The 20,696-nt window shown below is 47.7% G+C and overlaps 1 protein-coding gene across 1 annotated transcript in view; it reads right to left on the bottom strand.

Annotated features, from left to right (window-relative positions):
* LOC126997925 (uncharacterized) overlaps positions 1 to 20,696 on the bottom strand; it is a 67,337-nt gene that overhangs the window by 44,736 nt on the left and 1,905 nt on the right. The gene's annotated exons all lie outside the window — the stretch shown is intronic.

Genomic DNA, 20,696 nt, shown 5'->3' with positions numbered 1-20,696 from the left:
TTTGGTGAAGTTTCTAGTTAAGATTTTGAGTTAAGGATAGACCGAGGATATTTAGTGTTAAAGACGACAGCTGAGTGTTGTTGAAGAATAGGAGATAGGTGTTTGGAAGATTGTGTAAAGTTGATAGGTGGAGAAATTGGGGTTTTGCGGCATTGAAGGACACAAGGTTTATTCTACCCCAATCGGAAATGATAGCAAGGTCTGAGGTTAAGCGTTCTGCAGCCTCCAGTCTGGTGTCATGTAATTCCTGCTGAAAGGGTCTTCTGTTGAAAGAAGTTGAATAATGAAGAGTGGAGTCGTCGGCGTATGAGTGGACAGGACAGTTTGTTATGGAAAGAAGATCTTTGATGAATAACAGGAAAAGATTGAGTGATAGGACAGATCCCTGTGGAACACCACTGTTGATAGGTTTAGGGGAAGAACTGTGACCGTCTACCACAGGAGAGATAGAACGGTCAGAAAGGAAACTGGAGATAAAGGAACAGAGAAAGAGAGAGAGAATCCGAAAGAGGGCAGTTTAGAAAGCAACGAGTTGTGCCAAACTCTATCGAAGGCTTTCGATATGTCTAGCGCAACTGAGAAAGTTTCACCGAAACGGCTAAAAGAGGATGACCAAGAATCTGTTAAGAGAGTAAGAAGATCGCCAATAGGACGCCCCTTGAGGAACCCATAATGGCGGTCAGATAGAAGGTCAGAAGTGGAAAGATGCTTTTGGATCTTCCGGTTAAGAATTGATTCAAAAGCTTTAGATAGACAGGAAAGTAAAGGTATAGGGCGATAGTTTGAGGGATTGGAACGGTCACCCTTCTTAGGCACAGGCTGTATGAAGGACAATAGGAGGCACTCCATCAGGTTCATAAGCCTTTTGAGAGTTGAGGCCAGAGAGGGTATAGAAAACATCGTTCTTAAGAATCTTAATAACAGGCATAAAGGAGTCAGAGGGGGGATGAATAGGAGGAATATGCCCAGAATCATCCAGTGTGGAGTTTTTATAGAATATTAGAGAGAAGAGTTCAGCCTTAGAGATAGATGAGACGGCGATGCTGCCGTCAGGGTTAAGGAGAGGAGGGAAAGATGAAGAAGTTAAATTGGAGGAGATATTTTTTGGCTAGGTATCAGAAGTCCCAGGAAGAATTAGAAAAAAGCAAGGTTCTGACATTTACTATGGATGAAAGAGCTTTTGGTAGGTCGAAAAATAGATTTGGCACAATTCCGGCAGAAATATAAAGATCATGGTTAGCAGAAGTGCGAAGACTCTGGTACCTTTTGTGAGCTGCCTCTCTATCTTTGATAGCACGAGAACAAGCGTGATTAAACGGAGAGAGCAGTTTGACAGAGTAAGTAAAAAAGTTAGAGGTAAGGAATAGGTCTAGTATGTTGGGCCTGTTTCCAAGACGGTCGGGAATACGTGTAGTGTGCTGAACCAGCTGCTATATAGATCGTTGAGGAAAGCAAAGTTGTAGGCTTGTTCAGTGAAAGAGGATGAAAGCCAAAGCTGGTGGTGAACATTAAAATCTCCTAAGATGGAGATTTCAGCGAAGGGATAGTGAGTCAAGATGTGTTCCACTTTAGAGTTCAAGTAGACAAAGAATTTTACATAGTTAATAGAGTTTGGTGAGAGATAAACAGCACTTGGAGGAAGTGTTAGCATATCCCTCTTCTCCTCCCCCAAACCATGAGATTTCACCTCCAGTGGTCGGAGGATTGGACTGATGCCTGGGAGGGTGCGCATCAGGAACGTACACCCATGTTGGATGCCGTGGGTGTACGCTGAACAGGCTGCGTGTGGCTCAGTCTTGGCAATGGTAGACCCATTCAGCTACTTTGTCTCCTACGTACTCCTTCTTACACACCTCTGTCCCGATCACTGCACCTAAGTGTCGTTGTCCGTTCTTTGTCACAATGACTCCACTTCCACTAAAATTTCTGCGGCATGGTCATAATGTTCAGGTTTGACAATGCTACTACTACTACTACTACTACTACTACTACTACTACTACTACTACTACTACTACTACTACTACTACTACTACTACTACTACTGCTACTACTACTATTACTACTACTTTTTTTTAATATGGCCTCCATCCATTAGAGTTGCGTTGTGAAAGGTATCTTTTCTCATATTCTTTCACAAAGCAATTCATTTGCCCCAGCCCGCCAATGACTGTAGCCGATAACCATATTTATTCAATTTTACAAACATTATTAAACACATTGTTCTTAATAAAGCTAACAGAGTCTGTGGTTGATACGGCAATACCCCACCGTCGCCTCAAAGTCCAGGTAGGCAATGTGGGTGGTTTTGGGTGCAGATCACCTGGTTCCTCTCAGGCAGACGAAGGCTGACCACGGGAGAGACAAAGACAGCCTGCAGCTCAACCAGGCGACCAAACTGCTTCTCGGTTGCTGTTTCTTTTCCGCCAATGTTTCGGCGAGTCTTGCGTAGAATCTCTGAGCCCATGGTCCCATCCCTCCCGACGTCGTGAACACTAACGGGGTGAAGGAGCCCTGGTCCACATTCTGTATTCTTTCCTCGTACGCTCTGTTCTTCACTTGTTCATTACTTCTGTGGGCTGCATCGAGGATCAGGTTTCTGTGGCAATGGGCCAAGGGATCAAAGATCTTTATGTCAAAGTACGCCTTTTGGCCACGAGTCCAAAACACTTCAACGCTGACATCCACTTGTGCTTCATTCGAATCATTAGCGGTGCGTCTGGCGAGGTGTTCGCCTTGCTGAGGAACCAGCATGAGCTCCACGGTCACGTCGTGACAGACTTCTTTCAGCATCTGAGCTGTCACGTCTCTCATTTCGTCATGTCTCATGCAGACGAAGCCTCCTGTCTTGCATGTCATGGCGTGATTTTGGTGGAGGATGAGCCACAGGTACACATGTTCGGGAATCCATCCATTGACCAGCCATACCTCAAGGAAATGGCATCTGTGAATTTTTTCTTGTTTAAGCTGAAGCCTTTTGCCCTGATAGGTAGTGTAGTTAGCCAGTTCTACTACCACTACTACTACTACCACTACTACTACTACTACTACCACTACTACTATTACTACTACTACTATTACTACTACTACTACTACTACTACTACTACTACTACTACTACTACTACTACACGGCACACCTCAAACTCTCCCGCGTGACTCGACCGATTTAAAGCCACCTCTCTCCAGGTGTTCAGCATAGCCCACGCGGATACAAAATTCATCTTAACTGTAAAGCTCACCGTTATATCGTCTTGTAACAGTAAATAAAAAAGTAATCATGCCGTCCAACTATTTCAATTGCTGTAATTGTTCAAAGAAATAATTATGTTGCGATTCACTACCAAACCAGCGACTCGATGTGCAGGTACTGTGTCTTAGACTTACGTAATCAGGCACAACACACAACCAACGAGGATCTACAACGCTCCAATGCGTTATTATGGGAAATTGTGACGTCATTCCCCTCGCTCCCGACTCCTCCTTCTTCTTCTTCTTCTTCTTTTTCTTCTTCTTCTTCCTCGTACTCCGAAATTCTGACCCAACCACATACTTCCTCCTCCTCAGCCCCCTCCATTTCTCATCCCTCCCCCGCCTCCCCCTTCCCGCCTCAACCTCATCACCACTGGCCGTTTACACCCCCCCTTCTTCACCCTCCACCTTCTTCTGCTCCCGACAAAACTTCACGGGGTCCTCCCCCACCGGCACTGCCACCACCAGCACCGCCATCACCCCCACCCCCTCCCCCACCTATCCCACCATCACCACCACGACGTACTCTTCCTCCTCCCCTTCCTCTTCCTCACTTTTCTCTTCCGCCCCTTCCTCCTCCTCCGCCTCTGCCCCCTCCTCATACATTTCTTCTCCCCCCTCCTCCACATACTCAACATCCTCCTTCTCTACTACCCCCCAGTCAACCCCTTCCGCCTCTTCCTCCAATTCCCTTGGCTCCCCCTCTACCCGCTCTTCTACCAGCCCACCTAACGCCTCCACGTCCAGTCGCCACCACACTCCCACTGCTCACTACTCATCCATTAGACGCCACAAGACCATTCTTAATGCTGTGGTCTGCGTAGATCAGACACAGTTTCGGGGCACAGACAAGCTGAAAACATCTGTTAGAACTGTAGGGGACTCGCTGATTAGAGGTCAATTAACGGAGTTCTGCTGCAGGAATACAGAGACGCGGAGGCTTTATTGTATTACTGGAGCCAAATTGGACGACATTACTTCAGCTGTCGATGCTGTCACAGAACTCGCGAAGGAAGACACAGTTTATCTGATTCATGCGGGGACAAATGACGTTCAGTCTACTCAAACTCAGGCCTTACTATCAAAATACCGTCAGGTCATTCGGCGTTACAAGACAAAGTCCCCTCACGTCATTGTTTCTGGAATTCTACCCAGAATCAGCGCTTACGCCGGCTTCAACAGCAAAGCGAGCAACATCAATACTAGTCTGAAGGAAATTTGTGACGACGAAGGCGTGGCGTTTACAAATGCCTGGCACCACTTCTTTGAGCGCCCAGACTTGTTTTGGAACGATGGAATACACCTGAATGAGGTTGGTTCGGCGCGTTTCGGGAGGCTTCTGGACGAGGCAGTGAAAAGCTTTTCGAAAAGCCTTTCAAAAAACGACGGGCGAGGACGGGGTAAAGGCAGCCCTTGATCAACCAACCCGTAGCGTCGGTGCGACTCACAAGAAACTGTGTAACTAACGACGCCTCCGACAAGCGAACTGGTACAACTCGTCACGGCAAAAACAGGGGTCACATTTCTATCATGTACACAAATGCACGTAGTTTAATACCCAAAAAGGACGAAATTAGGGCGTATATTGCAACAGAGAAACCAGATGTGGTAGCCATCACAGAGACTTGGGCCAACTCTACACATCTAGAATCCGAACTGTCATTCCCTGGGTACGAAAGCTTCCACAAAAGTCGAAAGCACAAGAAAGGAGGAGTAGTAGTTTGCTACGTAAAAAGTACACTCCCTGCCATAAAAATAGACAAACAGGACGCAGAGAAATACGATTCTGTCTATGTGGAAATAACCACAAATAACAAGAAACTAACACTTGCAACCGTATACAGGCCTCCAAAACAACAGGCAGCCGATGACACTGCCCTCTACGAAGAGATTCACTCTCTAACACAAAGCAAGGAAGCAATTATAATTGGGGACTTTAATTGCCCTAACATTGACTGGGGACTGATGACTGGAGATCAAGAGGGTAACAGGCTTATAGAAATGGTGGAGGATTCGTTCCTCACTCAAGTTGTAACTCAACCAACAAGAGAAAACAATCTGCTGGATCTGGTATTAATAAGCGACCCGACCTCATTCGCGAGTGTACAGTTGGTGAGAAACTTAACGGGTGCGATCACCATTTAATCCGTTTTAATGTCAACATATGTCACAAACTCGTAGATAATCCGTCAGTGATACCAGATTACAAAAAAGGAAATTTCAACTTAGCCCGTGCGCTGCTTCCCCCTACGACCTGGGACCAACTTGACATCACCGACAATACAATCGACAACGCGTGGAGCGTCTTCAAAGATAAGCTGTTGCAGGTAGAGAATGCTACAGTGCCTACGAATTCCAGGCGAGTAAATTGGGCCGTAGATCCACCGTGGAAGACCAGAGAAATAAAAAGGGCAGTAAACCTAAAAAAAAGGAATTATGATTTGATGAAAGAGAATGCTATGGCCGAAGCCAGCACACAGTACCACAATAACCTCAGAGCTTGTCGCAACCTTATTCAGAGTAGCAAACGCAACTATGAAAAGCAAATAGCGCGCGAAATCAAAACTAACTCCAAGAAATTCTTCACGTACATGAGATCGAAAAAGAAAGTAAAATCCAATATTTGTCCCCTGACAGACGAGACTGGATCTGTGACTCAGGACAGTAAACAGATGGCCAGAATCCTCTACAGTAATTTCGCATCCGTATTCACAGTCGAGGACATCGAAACCATTCCCGAGGGCCCTGACCCGCCGAGTGAGATCACGCCCCTGGAAATTGACTCAATATGCGACCGAGAAGTAAAAAAGGACTTGGACAAACTCGACACGATCAAGTCAACGGGACCCGACAGTTTGTCCCCGCGGTTATTAAAAGAGCTTAAACAACAAATACTTCAACCACTCACTAACATATTCAACCGGTCAGTTCAACTGAACAAGGTCCCGGAAGATTGGAAGATGGCGAACGTAACACCGATTTTCAAAAGAGGAGACAAAAGCTTTGCATTGAACTACAGGCCCATAAGTTTGACATCAGTGGCAGGAAAAATACTCGAAAAGATTATTAGAGATAAACTTGTTAAGTTTCTAGAAGACAATGATATAAGCTCCGACACCCAGCATGGCTTCAGAAACAAGCGCTCCTGCCTAACGAATTTATTAGACTTCTTCCAAGGTATATATAAGATCTGGGATGCCCATATCCCCAGTGATGTTATATACCTGGACTTTCAGAAAGCCTTCGGCAAGGTACCGCACGAGCGACTCCTTAAGAAACTGCACTCGGCGGGCATTGGAGCCAATCTGATCGCGTGGATAAGAGATTGGCTCACCGACAGAAAACAACGAGTGTTACTCAACGGACAGCCTTCCGATTGGCTTCCAGTCACTAGTGGAGTGCCTCAAGGGTCAGTGCTGGGACCCATCCTCTGCATATATATCAATGACCTAGAATCAGGACTGAAATCCACAATATCGAAATTTGCAGATGACATCAAGGTGGTTGGAGAGGCCCTCACAAAGACCGACTGCGAAATCATTCAGAAAGACCTCAATCACATTATCGAATGGTCGGAAAAATGGCAAATGTCTTTTAATGTTGACATATGCAAAGTCATGCACATAGGGTCCCAAAATAGTAACCACTCATACATCATGAATGGGAGACCTCTGCAGGCGATGCAGGAAGAAAAGGATCGTGGAGTCACTATCAGCAGTGACCTGAAACACGGGAATCACTGTAAAAAAAACATACAACAAAGCCAACACTATGCTCGGGTTCATAGCGAGGAACTTCGAGTGTAAAACAAGAGACGTGATGCTATCCTTGTATAATTCCATGGTAAGACCGCACCTCGAGTATGCAGTACAGTTCTGGTCTCCTAATTACAGAAAGAACATTGCTTTACTGGAAAGGATTCAACGACGCGCCACAAAGATGATTCCAACCTTAAGGGCTCAACCGTACGAGGAACGACTCAAGCGACTCAATCTCTTTACATTGGAGAAAAGACGCCTACGAGGGGATATGATTCAAGTCTTCAAGTATCTGAAAAAGTTCAATAACGTCGATTACTCCAAATTCTTTGAATTGCAAACCAACTCAAGAACAAGAAATAACGGTTTACCCATTCAGTCGAGTCGATGTAACACAGACATTGGAAGGAGTTTCTTTTCAAACCGAGTCATCCGCCACTGGAACAATCTTCCCTCAGAAGTAATAAATGCGAGTACCATCAACTCCTTCAAATATAGAATCGACCGTCATTTCGCTGCGTCGGGAGTAAACTGAATAACGAGGTGCTTTCATCTGCTCCTCAATATCGAGGTGCTTTCATCTGCTCATCAAGCCCCAAGTGGCGACCTCGTAATGAGCCAATAGGCTTTCTGTTGCCTGCATTTCCATGTTTCCATGTTTCCACCCATGTTTATCATCCCGACACATAATCATGGAGGGCTCCATAAATTGGAGGTAATTACCCCCAGTTCTGTTCGCTAATGACTGTGGCATCCAACCACATTACTATTATTACTATGCACTAAATCTATACATAACACTTTATCTTCTTCTACTGCTACTCCTTCACTACTCACGTCGCTCCCGACCCACCCTAATGTCATTCTCCACCACTGTGGCCTCATAGTCCATATTGGAAATGTTGGTGGTTTATGGGCCAGAGTGTCTGGTGCTACTATTGCTATTACTACTACTACTATACTACTACTACTACTACTACTACCACTACTACCATTACTACTACTACTACTACTACTACTAATACTAATACTAATACTAATACTACTACTACAACTACTACTACTACTACTACTACTATTACCATTACTACTACTACTACTACTACTACTACTACTACTACTACTACTACTACTACTGCTACCATTCCTACTACTACTGCTACTATTTGTAATATATATATATATATATATATATATATATATATATATATATATATATATATATATATATATATATATATATGGCTATGTGTCGAAACACCAGGTCAGTATCACGCCACAGGATGTTTAACAACACGTCGTGCTTTTGGCCGTGGGAACTGTGCTGAGCTGACACTAAATCAGCAAATGATGACATATCATCCCAAGTCATCAGCCGGAAGATCAACACTTCCGGGAAAGGAGAAACGCACATAAATACCATTTCGCCCGAGCTACCAGGAGAAAAACAGACAGGTGACGGGTGGCGGGCGGTGTTCCTCCGTCGGCGCTCTGGGTGTGGCTTGCTTTCGTTTCGTGTGACCGCTCACATAAACTTTGTAACTATAGTGTAAAATTGTGTATACCATTTATATACTAAAAACCACACACCTTTTAATGTCCCAGAGAGAGAGTGAGCAAAGTGAACTAAAGTGAACTTATAACGGCTCCGCTCGGCCACACATCATCTACCTCACTTAACTAAAGGCTATTGTGTTATCTCACCTACTACAATCAACTTGTGAAGCAGGCCACGGTAACACCGGCCCTGTGACGAGTGAGATAACAGTTCGCGCCTTAAACATAACACTTAACACGAACCACCTTAAAAATAACACTAAAAAACGTGTAACATCAATGGTGGGTAGCGTGGTTACGAACTATTCCGAAGTGTTATATTTCTCTCTCTCATACATAATAACAGTAATAAGTGTGTTTGAGGGCAGAGACAGTGAAGAGTGCAGCTAGCAAAAGGCTGACCAAAGGGAACGACCTTTCCTGCTTCGTGAGTCGAGTCAGCACCCAGCACCCAGGTTCGCGCCCCGCCCGCCCCGCAACTCCACACAGCCCATATTCTCCACTGGGGGTCTCGTTACCTTTTACCGTTCGAGACACCCCATCGTTTACCTTCGACCCATCCTGTCGTAGGTGGGCACTTTTCTTCGCCAGACAACTCGGACCTTTGAGGGTGACTGTGGTGGGCGTGTTTAGTCAACCCGCCCCCATCCCTCCCCGCTGCCAGACGACTCACGAACCCCGCCACCCCTGCCGATCTTAGCAGGGCGAAGGACGAGTGCCAGCCGGCCGAGTGGTTCCTGAATAGCGGACTATCGAGTTACTTTCTTCGAAGTATTTTTAACACATTTTAGCTGACACTACGTTGATACGGTATCAGTAATTACACCACTTGTACCAATATTTCAGGTGAATTACTATTATTATATACGTGCTTATGCGTGTGGGGCCGTATCTATTTTATTTTTCAGCTGTTGATTTTTTCTGGCCTGTGGATGTTTAATATTTTTCCTGAATAACATTGTTACACATTGTATGTATAGTCATTAATTTTATTTTCTCCTTTTTTGTGTGTATTTTATTGCACAGTGGAGAAGTTTTGTCTTGTTAAGCCTCACTCATTATTCTTTTTCCTCTTTTTTATGCATTTTAAAAGCATTGGGGAGGAGTGAGCACATACTTAGCGGTGAATGATTATTACTTTAATCATTTTTGCAGCGATATTTTACCATTTTACCATTTTACTCCTCATTTTACTAGTAACTCTTTAATGGCAGAGAAACCTGACCTGAAGTTACAAGCTCTCACCGAGGACTATAAGGAGTGGGTAGAGGGAAAGGACAGTGACGTCAAGGATAACGGTAACTGTCATGTAAGGAGTGGTAGCAGTCTTCAAAGGGTGCTTTCCCCTCCTTCTGAGCTGCATGAGCAACCAAAAGGTATTTATTTACCTTACTAATCCCACCATGGCTTCTGCCCCCAATCTCCCGCTAACAGCAACAGCAGTTAGGCATTTCGCAGGTAAGGAGGCAGATTATTCAGCCAGGGACTTCTTGTTTCAATGTGAGGTTGTCATGAAGATTTCATTCGTTTCAGATCCGGGAGATAAAATATATTTCAGCCGCTCGAGGGTCAAACACGAAACGGGAGCCGCGGCCCTCATAAACAGGAGCGCGTTCATGGAACGGAAGGATTAGGATGCGTTTCGGTTACTTTTTTCTTGAAACATTTGAGAAAGATGGGGAACACAGCCTCGCAAAGGGTGCAAATTTTGCTGTGGACACTGTGCAAACGAGTGGTCTTTTTAACGGGCCAGTGGACGCCTATCGGTTGTCTACTGATTTGATCTCGTGTTTAAAACAAGGAAACTGGACAGATGGAGAAACCAGTTCTGTAGCTAATGCTGGTAAATTCCTAGATTTCCTTGTGTACATGTTTGTCCCTAAAGTTCCTCTTCGAAGGAATGCATTACCCCTTGACTACAGCCCTACTGACAACCTGCATGATTTTGTGCTTAAACTCAAGTCCAAAACTGAAGAGAAGGACAATAGGCACAAAAAGGGTTCCCGCTCCGGGGAAGCCGAACGTGCCCCCCCCCCCCAAAAAAAACGACCCAGAGTAGAAACTCAGGAGTCGAATGGAAATCAGACTGCGATTGAGCCTTACGGTAGTACATTGTTTGAGTATATCGTGGCCGCGTGCAGTCAGCCAACTTTTATGGCACTTAGGGTCCTTTTTGAAGCTTCTTCTGCCGTCGACACGTTCGTCGGGGAGGGGGGCCTTCGACCCTCTGACCTAAACCTTTTTGGGTGTCACCAGCGGTAATCATAAACTTCCTTGATGTGTTCTTTTACCCGTTGTTTAGGCATAAATAGTCAGATAAGTAGGTGGACGGAAATTTGAGCTTTACGATCTACTTTTTAATACACAGAATGGTGCATAGTGATGGTCTCCAAAGGCTAGCGCCGGTTTGAGGTTCAGCCTGACGCCGGTTTGTGTATCTTTCCACCACACGACTATAACCTGCATCCTCGCATTTACTAATTTATGTTTGGTTATTGAGCTTTTGCCTTCATCTTTTTCATGCGAGAAGGGGAGTGCTTGAGTAATACTTTTCACTGTAACCCACTATTTTCTTTTATTGCTGAGTTGATGCAAGGCAGTCAGTCTTCTTAGTTTTTTGGGAGCCGTAATAACCGAGGGTGTTGAATAACATAGGGATAGGTACTTTTTAACCTTGAACCTCATGTGCTTCTGCTTTAAATAGACATTTTTCTCTGCAAAGACAGACTTAACTAAACTTGAGCAGATGCTGTCCCTAACTTTTATTGTAACCAGCATGTGAATATCTGTAAGCTTTGGAAGTAAGCAGACAAGTCTTACTTCCCCTTTGCTTGACATACCACTGTTATCCGTTACGGGAATTATTTTTGGCGTCACAGATGTCAGTCATCCTCGTTCGTTACGATCGGGGGATAGGTGGAAATTTGCCTTTTTTATTTGATGTTTATTAATGCTGGAATTACTTTAATTATGCTGGAATTATATATTTCAGTGAGATTTGTTACAACGGTGATTTCACAACTTGGTGACAGGATTTTCTTTTATAGTACTGTAGACCGGAAAAATGGTGTATCAGGAGTCAGTGGTGCTGACACAACCGATGCTTCTAAGGCTCTCCAAACTTGTCCTTGTTATCACATTGTAACTATTAGGAGACTACGGATAACATTACCTCTTTTCACACAACCTCATCTATTGTTGTTGACCCCGCCCGTCTCAAAAGTCGTGCCGAGGGTAACGACACTGGCAATTAATTGTCATGCAACGGATGAGTGTTTCTCTGCGACAGGTTTGTGTCAAGGTGTGACTCGAAGGTTCAGTGTGTAGCAGATCTTCTTCAAGGATTTTTCCTTTTTCTTTTTACTATTCCAAATAGCTCCATTACCATGTATCCTAATGACAGTTTAGTCAATTTATTTTTTTCTAGGATGTATCATGTAAATAATTTTTCAAACTATTATTTTATTTTCGGGAAATAGAACTCAGCTTCTTCGTCCATGACTCTAGCCCTGTTTACCTCAACCTGTATGTACATAACCCATTTCTTGTTACTTTCATGATTATTATCATTGACATTTCCCTATGCTGTATGGTTAGGCGGACTCTGACTTGTGTGATAATCTTTAAAGCAACTGTAACAAGACCACGCCTAACTAGTACACATTGCGCGACTATAACATGGGTAGGTACACTAATTTTAAAGGTGGGGTGAGTCGCGGGGTCGCGACTCTTAGGGGACCGAGCGATGTAATATATATATATATATATAGATATATATATATATATATATATATATATATATATATATATATATATATATATATATATATTATCATGTATATATGAATGTATGACTATGTGTCGAAACACCAGGTCAGTATCACGCCACAGGATGTTTAACAACACGTCGTGCTTTTGGCCGTGGGAACTGTGCTGAGCTGACACTAAATCAGCAAATGATGACATATCATCCCAAGGCATCAGCCGGAAGATCAACACTTCCGGGAAAGGAGAAACACACATAAATACCATTTCGCCCGAGCTACCAGGAGAAAAACAGACGGGTGACGGGTGGCGGGCGGTGTTCCTCCGTCCGCGCTCTGGGTGTGGCTTGCTTACGTTTCGTGTGACCGCTCACATAAACTTTGTAACTATAGTATAAAACTGTCTATACCATTTTTATACTAAAAACCACACACATTTTAATACATTTCCTTTCAGTCCCAGGACAGTCCTTCGTTTTATGATCTCCTGCACCTTTATAACATACAGGGCTCTCCCCCTTGCTCTTGGCAGTGCATTTGGCCTCAATATGTCCATATTTCTGACAATGATAACATATTAATGCATGGTATCTGTCTCTCACAGTATACACCCCCCATTCAAGTTTTAATCTATCTTGATGCTTGTAGATTAACTCTCTAACAGTTGAATCACATTTCAAGATATAATGAATAGTGCCACCGGCTGCAGGCTTACTAAAAATCCTCTCAGTCTTCTCCTCCACTCGTGGTATCGAGTGTAGGAACTCATTTCTTTTAAGCAGTGTCTCAATTATCTTATCCCCGGTCTCCTCCTTATGTACATTACAAATCATGATCTTTGGCCTCAATTTTCCCACACTTTTAGTACTAACTTGCTCTACAGATTCCAATTTTTTGGCAGCCTCATTCCTCATGTTCTCATTATCGAAGCTCATTACAATGTTACCTCCATTGGTGAATCTTGAATCAGTAATCTGAATACCATACAATGCCTGGGAGACTTCATCCTTCATGTCTGTTGCCTTCTTTTCCTGTGTAGAAGCTTTTACAACTAAGAGATTCTTCTTCACTTTTTTGCTTCTCTTTGCCACCTCAGCCCAACTAGATTCAGCACAGTCAGCAAGAAGCGTGTCCACAACTGATCCCGGCTCCTTCTGCACCTTCACAGCTTTTGATTCAACCTCATCCTTAAGAACACATGTGATGTGCTGTTTGTAGGGATTACTGCTACAGATACTCCCCCCTCCCCCCCCCCTAGCGACGAGGAAGGAGGAACGAAATCCTCCTGGTGCGGGGGCGTTGGGGCACGGACGGTGTTGCGTAGAGTTGCGTTGCGTTGAGTTGCGTTGCGGTGAGTTGCGTTGCGTTGAGTTGCGTTGCGGTGAGTTGCGTTGCGTTGAGTTGCATTACGGTGAGTTGCGCGGTGAGTTGCGTTGAGATGCTCGGTGAGTTGCGCGTTGAGTTTCATTGCGTTGAATTGAGTTGCGTTGAGTTGCTCGGTGAGTTGCGCGTTGAGTTTCATTGCGTTGAATTGAGTTGCGTTGAGTTGCTCGGTGAGTTGCGCGTTGAGTTTCATTGCGTTGAATTGAGTTGCGTTGAGTTGCGCAGTGAGTTGCGCGGTGAGTTGCGTTGAGCTGCGCAGTGAGCTGCGCGGTGAGTTGCGTTAAATTGCGCGGTGAGTTGCGCGGTGAGTTGCGCAGTGAGCTGCGTTGAGTTGCGCGGTGAGTTGCACGGTGAGTTGCGTTGAGTTGCGCGGTGAGTTGCGTGGTGAGTTGCGTTGAGTTGCGCGGTGAGTTGCGCAGTGAGTTGCGTTGAGTTGCACGTTGAGTTGCGTGGTGAGTTGCGTTGAGTTGCGCGGTGAGTTGCGCAGTGAGTTGCGTTGAGTTGCGCGGTGAATTGCGTTGAGTTGTGCGGTGAGTTGCGTTGAGTTGCGCGGTGAGTTGCGCAGTGAGTTGCGTTGAGTTGCGCGGTGAGTTGCGCAGTGAGTTGCGTTGAATTGCGCGGTGAGTTGCGCGGTGAGTTGCGGTGAGTTGCGCGGTGAGTTGCGGTGAGTTGCGCTGAGTTGCGCGGTGAGTTGCGCTGAGTTGCGGTGAGTTGCGCGGTGAGTTGCGCTGAGTTGCGGTAAGTTGCGGTGAGTTGCGCAGTGAGTTGCGGTGAGTTGTGGTGAGTTGCGCGGTGAGTTGCGGTGAGTTGGGCGGTGAGTTGGGGTGAGTTGCGGTGAGTTGTGCGGTGAGTTGCGGTGAGTTGCGCGGTGAGTTCCGCGGTAAGTTGCGCGGTGAGTTGCGGTGAGTTGCGCGGTGAGTTGCGGTGAGTTGCGGTGAGTTGTGCGGTGAGTTGCGGTGAGTTGCGCGGTGAGTTGCGCGGTGAGTTGCGGTGAGTTGCGGTGAGTTGCGCCGTGAGTTGCGGTGAGTTGCGCGGTGAATTGCGGTGAGTTGCGCGGTGAATTGCGGTGAGTCGCGGTGATTTGCGCGGTGAGTTGCGGTGAGTTGCGCGGTGAGTTGCGGTGAGTTGCGGTGAGTTGCGCGGTGAGTTGCGGTGAGTTGCGGTGAGTTGCACGGTGAGTTGCGTTGAGTTGCGCGGTGAGTTGCGCAGTGAGTTGCGTTGAATTGCGCGGTGAGTTGCGTTGAGTTGCGCGGTGACTTGCGCACTGAGTTGCGTTGAATTGCGCGGTGAGTTGCGCGGTGAGTTGCGGTGAGTTGCGCGGTGAGTTGCGGTGAGCTGGGCGGTGAGTTGCGGTGAGTTGCAGTGAGTTGCAGTGAGTTGCGCGGTGAGTTGCGCCGTGAGTTGCGGTGAGTTGCGGTGAGCTGCGCGGTGAGTTGCGGTGAGTTGCGGTGAGTTGCGCGGTGAGTTGCGCTATGAGTTGCGGTGGGTTGCGTTGAGTTGCGGTGAGTTGCGGTGAGTTGCGCGGTGAGTTGCGGTGAGTTGCGCGGTGAGTTGCGGTGAGTTGCGCGGTGAGTTGCGGTGAGTCGCGGTGAGTTGCGCGGTGAGTTGCGCAGTGAGTTGCGTTGAATTGCGCGGTGAGTTGCGCGGTGAGTTGCGGTGAGTTGCGGTGAGCTGGGCGGTGAGTTGCGGTGAGTTGCGGTGAGTTGTGCGGTGAGTTGCGGTGATTTGCGCGGTGAGTTGCGGTGAGTTGCGCGGTGAGTTGCGGTGAGTTGCGGTGAGTTGCGCGGTGAGTTGCGGTGAGTTGCGCGGTGAGTTGCGGTGAGTTGCGGTGAGTTGTAGTGAGTTGCGCGGTGAGTTGCGCCGTGAGTTGCGGTGAGTTGCGGTGAGTTGCGGTGATTTGCGCGGTGAGTTGCGGTGAGTTGCGCGGTGAGTTGCGGTGAGTTGCGGTGAGTTGCGGTGAGTTGCGCGGTGAGCTGCACTGAGTTGCGGTGAGTTGCGGTGAGTTGCGCGGTGAGTTGCGGTGGGTTGCGTTGAGTTGCGGTGAGCTGCGCGGTGAGTTGCGGTGGGTTGCGTTGAGTTGCGGTGAGTTGCGCGGTGAGTTGCGGTGGGTTGCGTTGAGTTGCGGTGAGTTGCGCTATGAGTTGCGGTGGGTTGCGTTGAGTTGCGGTGAGTTGCGCGGTGAGTTGCGGTGAGCTGCGCGGTGAGTTGCGGTGAGTTGCGCGGTGAGTTGCGGTGAATTGCGCGGTGAGTTGCGGTGAGTCGCGTTGAGTTGCGCGGTGAGTTGCGGTGAGTTGCGGTGAGTTGCGCGGTGAGTTGCGGTGAGCTGCGGTGAGTTGCGCGGTGAGGTGCGATGAGTTGTGCGGTGAGTTGTGGTGAGTTGCACGGTGAGTTGCGTTGAGTTGTGTTGAGTTGTGTTGAGTTGCGCGGTGAGTTGCGCGGTGAGTTGCGTTGAGTTGAGCTGCGTTGAGTCGGGTGGTTGGCTGGGTAGTTGATTCTGGGAGTCTTTAATCCGCACTCCAAAATCACGAACCACATAGACGGGTCCTATGAGCAGAATGGATGTGCTCTGCAGGACACCGCTGTTGCAGTGGAAGAGTTGCCTCCGTCAGTCATGGTGGAGTCGAACGGCGTGGAGCAGATTGGGCAAGACGCTGGCGTAAACGGGCCAGGGGCCACGGCAGTCCGTGAGAGCATTGAACGAACTGCGTGTTAAAGGCGCTGGCTGCCAGTGCGCCAGGGGCCAAAGCAGGTCGTGAGGAGTGAGGGGCGCTGGCACGTGCCAGGAGCCACGGCAGTCCGTGGGAGATTCGAACGAACTGCATGCCGAAGGCGTTGGCGCGTACCAGGGGCTCAGTGGCTCAGGGAGTGAACCACAGTGTCCAAGAAGGCACTGTAAGTTCTATAACACAACACTGCACGCTTGGTAGGGAACATTGTGACACTGTAACTGTTGATGGGAACTCACTGCACTGAACTGTTGATGGGAACTCACTGCACTGTACATAAGGAATCCACAGGAAAGTAGAGTAATCCAAAAGGGCGGTGAGTAATCCACAGGGCGGTGAATAATCCACAGAGCGGTGAGCAACCCACAGGGCGGTGAATAATCCAGTGGAGAGTGTCACTGAATCTTGTGTAGCACTGTGTTTGCATGTCTCAGTGGGTAGTGCGTCGCACTGTGTTTGCGTATTCACTGAGTCTTGCGTAGCAGCACTGTGTTTGCATGTCTCAGTGGGTAGTGTGTCGCACTGTGTTTGCGTATTCACTGAGTCTTGCGTAGCAGCACTGTGTTTGCATGTCTCAGTGGGTAGTGCGTCGCACTGTGCTTGCGTGTCTCGGTGACCGTACCAGCAGAAGGGCAGGGAGTAGGAAGGGTGGGTGTGGGTGAGTGAGCGCTGGGAGGAGCACCAGAAGGGCGCGTAGAGTGATGCAGAAAAGCATCTCTAAGGGCGCACAGAAGGTGCCTGAAGGGGCACAGAAGGTGCCTGAAGGTGCACAGAAGGTGCCTGGGGGAGGGGAGGGGAGGGGAGAAACCCTGAAGGTGGCTACTACGCCCAAGGGCGTAATGCTTCTCCTGGCCTGAGGCTCAATCTCACGAACCCCAGGGTTGGAGGTGAGATTTATTGCCCCAGGAGAGGGTAGACGATTGAATCAGCTGTTCTGACCAGAGTTGGACTGGGGTGCTTAAGAGGGCCGTGCCATCTAGTGGCTGGAGGGGGCCTGGCCCATATAAGCTAAAGCTACTGTCATTATTATATGAATTAGCATGGGTTAATTCCAGGGCCCAGGGGCCCACGTATAACTTAGGGGGCCCATATGCCATTGGCACACGGGCACATAGGCCAGTCCGACCCTGGCACAGAAAGTCCAACACTCTGGGAGAAATGTGCCCTTCAACGGCACAGGTTAAAAGCCACCTTGGACCATAGCAACACTCAAGGGTCATCAATTGTTGGTGTTTAGTGACTGTTCATCAGCCCCAACTCTGTTCGCTAATGACTGTGGCATCCAACCATATTAATAATACTTAGCACTAAATCTGTACATAGCACCCTATCATCTATTGCGTCTAGATCTCCCTTGCTTTCCCTACTCATGTCACTCCCGACCCACCCTAATGTCATTTTCCACCACTGTGGCTTCATAGTCCATACTGGAGATGTTGGTGGCTTTTGGGCAAGAGTGTCTTGTGCCCCTGAGACATAGGATGGCAGACCTGAGCAGGGAGAACGAGAGGCGACGCCTCATCTAGGTTACACCATGGCTCCTTGGCTGATGCTTCTTTTCTGAGATCAGTTCCGCGAGTCGTGCGTAGAAGCATCGGGCCCTGGGACCCATCCCGCCGGATGTGGTGAAGACGAGGAGTGGTGAGGCTGCCCTGACCCACATGTTGGATTCTTTCACCGTATGCCCTTGTCTTCTCTTGCTCGTTCCTGTGGTGGGCGGCTTCCAGGGACAGCTCACGGTGACAGGCAGCTATCGGGTCGAATTTGCGGATGTCCATGAACGCCCGCTGTCCGCGCACCCAGAATCCGCGGGCACGTACATCAACCCGTGCCTCATGTGACGTATTGGCCGTCCTGTATCTAAGGTGTTCGCCGTCCAGGGGAAGCAGTGCCGGCTCGGTATTGACGTCTTGGCATACCTCCCCGAGCATGCTGGCTGTCAGATCCTTCACCTCATCGTGTCGAATACAGACGAAGCCTCCCTTTTTACATGTTATGGTGTGAGTAACATCATTCGGTGATCCACATGCACAGAGATCAGGCAGTCCCTCAATCGGCCAGCCATATCTCAGAGCAACGGCGTCGACAAATTCTTGTTTCTTGAGGCTGAAGCCTTTTGCTCTGATTGGTTGTGACGTTAGCCAGTTAGAGGCGCCTGCCTCCTGTGCTGTGTGGATTTTTCTATCCATTTATGTGGACAGGTGGTGGTTTAGACGGTCCAGCTTGTCTTTTTGGGCCTGTTGTATGTCTTCTGAGATTCTTCTTTTGATTTCTTTTACTTCACTTTGGTCTATTTCGTCTTATGCCTCCTGAGCGATGATCCTGTTGATGAGGGATCTGGTAAGGCTGATGGAGTTTTGGTTCTACTTATCAGCCAGCTTCTCTGGGTTGGTGATCCCCATTCCACCCAGTCTTGGAGGAAGTGCTATCTCCTCCTTCCCCAAAGCATGAGATTTCACCAGCGCCGGTAAGAATACATTCTTGACGGCATTCTCCAGTGGTTGGAGGAGTGGACTGATGCCGGGGATGGTGCGTATCAGGAACGTCCACCGATGTTGGATGCCGTGGGTGTACGCTGAATAGGCTGCGTGTGGCTCAGTCTTGGCAATGGCAGACAAAGCTTCTGTTTCCTTCACCCATTCAGCTACTTTGTCCCCTAGGTACTCCTTATATACCTCTGTCCCGATCACTGCACCTAGGTGTCGTTGTCCGTCCTTTGTCACAATGACTCCACTTCCTCTAAAAGTGTCTGCGGCATGGTCATAATGTTCAGGTTTGACAATAAGGACAGACTTGGTGGCGTTAGGGATGTATCCTATCTCAGGGCCGGCGGTGTTCACAGTGTCCCACCACCTTTTTAATTCTAAGATTTTCCCAGCACCTGAGAGGTCATCCGCATAAGCCACCTGTTTAACCCGTGTTTTTGCGTACGTGATTTCATTTTGGAGGACTGATAGACCCAGGGCGTACATAGCCATGGCTACTGGGTCACCTTGTGTTGTTCCCTCAGGATTTTAACACTTTCATTTTTCCACTGTAGCTATTTATGTATAAGTCGGTCGGGTATTTATAAGTATTTTCAACATACATAGCTAAGCTAGGGCACTTGGTTTTAATGTTGTGTATCATTGTCTTCCTATTTATTGTGTTGAAGGTATTCTTGGCGTCAACAACAACATTGCTTTGCACTCCACGTGGTCAAATGGCATGGACGGCTGCTTCTCCTCCTGCCTGCTGCCCCGCACAAACTTGGAGACTCCCTGCTGCCATTCTCACATCTTCTTTGACGACAGCCATGATGCATTTGCCCACGATGCGCCGCAAGACTTCTCCGACTCCTATAGGCCTGCATCCCGGCCTCTTGTCCAGAGGAATGAGGCGGCATGCAGTCAGGGCATCCACATAATGGCAGCTGGAGGAGGCGAGTTTTCTTGCCATTGCTGCAGTGGTGTTGTGCAGGTCACCAGCTGCATTGCCAAAGTTGGCGCTGCTCAGCAGGCTTCGCCATCCCCGTGCATCAAGTCCTGAGGATCCCGCGCTGCCATGAGTCTAGAGGGCCTTCTTCCACACCATCTCTCCTGTTATCCTTTCATATATAACAGAATTCGGTGGTTGATGACATCCTGCCAGTTTCAGCCCCTTCAGGTCACTCGGTGGTGGATGTTTTTCCCTGAGTTGACTGATCGTGTCCCTGGTGAGTGGAAGCACACCCCGTGTGGAATTATCTGACAAGGCTCGTGTTGCAGACGCAACGTTGCCTTGTCGCATTTTGTCTGCAAACTTCCGGGCCCTGTCTTTTGTGGAGGTGTTGTTTTGTTGGGGTCCGGGGAGCCTCACGTGTATGGCCCTGGCTTCTCCAAGGAGAGCATCTAGCTCGTTAGTTTGCCACAAGGCAACTCTCCTTTTTAATGCTTCGATATTTTCGGCTTGTTTGTTTTTTGGGTGTGCTTTTTGGAGGAAGAGATGGGGGAGAGCGAATATAATTTTCAGGGATAGGGGCGCCAGTGGTGTGTTCTGGATGTAGTTTTTTAACAGGGTGACAATTTCTTTGATGATAAATGTTGTGGTTCCACATCTGGGTGGTTCAAAAAGATTGCTAGAAGACCACCCAACAACGGCAAGGTATGTGTCATCCACCAGAGGTGGGCAAGTGCAGTACTTAGTGCGGTAGTGCGGTAGTACCGCATCCAAAAAAAAATATCGCACTACAGCACTACCGCAAAATTTCTGAAAATACCGCACTACCGCGGACCGCACTAA

Source organism: Eriocheir sinensis, chromosome 13, assembly GCF_024679095.1.
Source record: "Eriocheir sinensis breed Jianghai 21 chromosome 13, ASM2467909v1, whole genome shotgun sequence".
NCBI lineage: Eukaryota > Metazoa > Arthropoda > Malacostraca > Decapoda > Varunidae > Eriocheir > Eriocheir sinensis.
Note: the sequence above shows the minus strand (reverse complement) of the source record. Positions and strands in the feature narration are given on the sequence as shown.